This window comes from Rhincodon typus, unplaced genomic scaffold (assembly GCF_021869965.1).
Source record: "Rhincodon typus isolate 14 unplaced genomic scaffold, sRhiTyp1.1 hic_rhity00002538, whole genome shotgun sequence".
Classification (NCBI taxonomy): Eukaryota; Metazoa; Chordata; class Chondrichthyes; order Orectolobiformes; family Rhincodontidae; genus Rhincodon; species Rhincodon typus.
The window spans coordinates 20,739-25,000 of record NW_025968176.1 but is presented as its reverse complement, the minus strand read 5'-3'; the positions used below and the strand labels follow the sequence as shown (position 1 = coordinate 25,000).

The following is a 4,262-nucleotide window of genomic DNA, read 5'->3' as shown; positions in this document are numbered from 1 at the left end:
GCCAGAGGAAGTGGTGGAGGTGGGTATAATTACAACATTTAAAAGGCATTTGGATGGGTATATGAAGAAGGGTTTACAGGGATATGGGCCAAGTGCTGCCAAATGGGACTACATTAATTTAGGATATCTGATCAGCATGGATGAGTTGGACTGACAGGTCTGTTTCTGTGCTGTGAAACTCTATGACTCTATGTTCCCCACCCAAGTTCCTTATATTAAACTATGACCTTCAAACTCAGCACTGTTTGTGTGGCACTTCTCTGCTGACCAGATCCTTCCCAATTCAAACTGCAACATGTCTCTCCTTTCGTAAAGAATGCTGAACATTCCTTTTGATTTCTCTTTGTTCACGCTTGAACTCTGTTATTTTCTCCACCTGTATGTCAGTTCCCAGCCATGTCTGCAGCTCAGTTGAGCACCACTCCCAACTTCCACATCCTCTCCTCTAAACGTATTTCCACTATTCTCCCTGTCTTTGAAATCTCCATCAGCCCCACAATCATCTAAGACATCTAAACTGTTCTGATTCTGACCTCTTGACAACCTCCAATTTTCGTTGCTCCACTATTAGAAGCTGCTTTGTCTGTTGTCCAGCCCTAAAGGATGGAAGACCCTCTGCCACCACTTGGCCCCTCTACTTCGAGGAAGTCTGACCTAACATCGCCTTATGTTGCTCAGTGTCATTACTTTTTGTTTTGTAATGCTTCTGTGAGGCGCTTAGGTCATCTAATAAAGTTAATGCTTTTGTACAAATAAGTTGTTGTCGTTCATTATGCTTTCACAATCCTTCCTTCATTACTATTGATTATCCTTTCCCTTCAACCCATCCCCGCTTCCTTCTGCTAGTCTCACTGCAGCACCTCTCCTAATTTCTTTTGTTAATGAAGTGATTGTAAGCACTGTGCACTGCAAATAGGAACTCCCGTCTGCCGTACAACTGCTGCCTGTAGTAAACAGTGATCAGAATCACTTTAGCTGTGGTGTGGTTGAGGAATGCATCCGAGGGGAGGTGAAGGTACTCTGCGTTAATTTTTGTCAGAACATACTGTCATGCAACTTACTTCCAAATGTTGAATCCTGGTCCCAAATGCTGAGGGTTGACAATTCACTGACCTGTGGCTTGTACAGGTTGTGAGGGCTGGTCTGAGTCTTTCTTTCTATCCTTATTCTGACAGTAACAGGTTCTGATCCCAGTATGTACATCAATTTTTCTTGGCATCGGTTACATTTCTGGAGATTATTAAGCAGAAGGCTGAGGGGTGCCTGAGAGATGTCTTTGTATTGTAGGCTGCCAGCTGTAATCCAGCCAGCTTGGTTTTAAAAGATCATTATGGGATCCTGGATAAAACGATGGAAATAATGTGGTATTTTGTGACATGGAAGTCGTCAGTCAGCTGTTTCAAGGATGTGATTTATTCCTGATGAATCAATTTGTCCAGTAATGTTCTTCCTTTAAAAAGCTTTGAAGCTGCTGGTACAGAGATCTTTCAGACTGTCAGTGTTGTCCTGTAGTTTGGAGTGAGCTGAGAAGCTCTTTCACAACTTAAGAGTAATCAAGTTTCCAGGGTCTGAGTGTGCATGTTTCAGGGCACCTATTGATCTTTACTTGGGGCTTGTGAAGAGGATTTTTGGCAAATTAGTATTTGTGTCTAGAGTATATTAGTGAAAAAAAAACTGGTCTTTTGTAACATTTGGATATTTACTAAACCAACACCCGATACTTAAGTTCACAAAGTCACCTGGCACTACTCTTTTTCCATATTCCCATTCATGCTGGGAATCTACTATCCATTATTTCTGTTAGCACTCTCCCTTCCTACATCCTCTCAGTTACTGCAGGCATTTAGTGGAGGCAGTGAAGAAGTGGTGATATAACAAGATTAGTATAGCAATCCAGAGGCCCAGGCTAATACTCCGGAGTTACAACAGCTGGTGGAATATAAATTAATAAATTTGGAATATTAATTAATAAATTTGGAATATTAAAGAAATCTAGTTTCAGTTTTGTGTTCTCCATTACTATCACTATCATAAAAACCCATCTTGTTCTCCGAGGTCCCATAGAAGAGAAAAATCAGTCAAACCTGCTTCGTCTGAGTGATATAAGACGACAGACCCACAGCAATGTTGCTGACTCAACTGCAGTCTGGATGGCCTAAGAATTAAGCCACTCAGTTCAACAGCAATTAGGGATGAACAATAAATTCTAGTCTTACAAGCAACACCCAAAAACCATTAAGTAATAAAACAAATTCTCCTATTTCCTATATTACAAACTGTACTAGTTCTAGCTGTCTGGATTTGGACCACAAATGGGTTGGATCAGATTCAGAGATAACACAGTGTGGAGCTGGAGGAACACAGCTGGCCAGGCAGCATCAGAGGAGCAGGAAAGCTGAAGTTTTGGGTTGGGACCCTTCTTCAGAAAATGAAGAAGGGTCCCAACCAGCATCAGCAGTTCTTACTATCTTTGGATCAGATTTCTGATAGGTTCTATTAGTTCTGCTATTTTTCCAACCCCTTCATAACACTTTTTATTGAAATATTTACATTGCACTGAAATAAATTCAGTCACAGCTACTATAACATATAGCCTTGGAACAGTGGCACAATGGTTAGCACTACTGCCTCACAGCGCCAAGGACCTGGGTTTGATCCCACTCTTGGGTGACTGTTTGTTTGGAGTTTGCATGTTCTGCCTGGATTTCCTCCCACAGTCCAAAGATGTGCAGGTTAGATGGATTGGCCATACTAAATTGCCCATAGTGTCCTGGAATGTACAGGTTAGGTGGATTAGCCATGGGAAATGCAGAGTTAGAGGGCTAGGGGTGAGTCTGGGCGGCATACTCTTTGGAAGGTCAGTGTGCTCTTGTTGGGTTGAATGGCCTGTTTCCAAACTATAGGGATTCTATGAACACTTCAGGAAAATATGCTTAAAATTACCTCTCAAATTGAGGCACAGCTTCCAAACTGACAGCTGTTTCCTTTCCTCTTTAAAGCTGTAAAAACATAAGACATAGGAGTAGAAGTCAGCTATCCAGTCTGCCCACCATTCTTGGCTGATTGATAATCTTCAACTCCACTTTCCTGATTTCTCCACATAACCCCTGATGGTCTTAATGATTAATAAAAGAAAAACTATCTCAGCCTGGGATATACTTAATTACTCAGCCTCAAAAGTCCCCTGGATTAAGAGTTCCACTACATTTGAGAGAAGAATATTCCTTCTCAACCCTGTCTTAAATGAGCAGTCCCCTCATTATGAGATGATGCCCTCCCACAAGGGAAAGCAACCTTACTGCATCTACTCTGTCAGGTCCCTTAAGAATGTTATATGCTTCAATAAGGTCGCATATTATTCTTCTAAACTCCAATGGGTACAGAGCCAACCTACTCTATCTGACTTCATAACACAGTCCATACCTGGTAACTATTTACCTCACTTATCAAGCAAACAATGGGCAAGTGGTAAAATAACATTTCCCTGAGAGAAATCTTGCCATTTATCTCCCTGAAGGAACAACTATGAAAATAAAACAATGGGAACCTGTCTTCCTCCAAACACTGAGACTATCACAGACAGAGGCGTCTGATGTTGGAATTGCGCATGCGCTAGCCGCCGGCGCGACCACCCGCCGTGGGCGGGCATGCGCACAGCTGTGAGCTGTGTCCTGTTCGGGGAGGGGCGGAGGGAGAGTGTCGGGACTGCGCAGCCGCAAGGGCTGCCCCCTCCCCCGTCCCCCCTGCCACACCAGACCAAAGGAGGGTTCTTTCCCACGCCCCCTCACGCGCATGCGGAGTGAGGTCACTGGGACGTGGTCGGCCGTTGGACGGGAACAGCGGCGCGCTATTTGAAAACAAGGGAGTCGTTGGTGAGCGGTGCGCGGGGTCGGATTTTTGTTCAGGTTAGTGCCACCTTCGCTTGGGACTCTCACCGCAGGTATCGTCTCTACCTCCCTCCCTCAGGTACAGTCCGAATGGTAGGAAAGAGCTTCCCACAACCTCTTCCCCCCCGGGGGGGCCGAGACCAGGGGAGAGGCGCCGGTCGTCCCCCGGGGGGACCGAGACCAGGGGAGAGGCGCCGGTCGTCCCCCGGTGGGGCTGGCGGTCGCTTGTGCGCTGCAGCTTCATAATGTCGTTCATGGCGGCTTCCCTCTTCCTGCCCAGGCGATGAGTCAATTGCTGCAAACCCTACACGCTCCTGGAAGCGAGCAACTCAGTCAACAAAGAGCGGGCAGCAACAAGAACCGCCCCGCCCCCCC

The 4,262-nt window shown here is 45.3% G+C and overlaps 1 protein-coding gene across 1 annotated transcript in view; it reads left to right on the top strand.

Annotated features, from left to right (window-relative positions):
- The first annotated feature begins 3,772 nt into the window (after positions 1 to 3,772).
- LOC125481539 (kinesin-like protein KIF20A) overlaps positions 3,773 to 4,262 on the top strand; it is a 20,267-nt gene continuing 19,777 nt past the window's right edge. The window contains exon 1 of the mRNA XM_048593236.1: positions 3,773 to 3,905. The gene's annotated coding sequence lies outside the window, so the exon portion shown is untranslated. The remainder of the gene's footprint in view (positions 3,906 to 4,262) is intronic.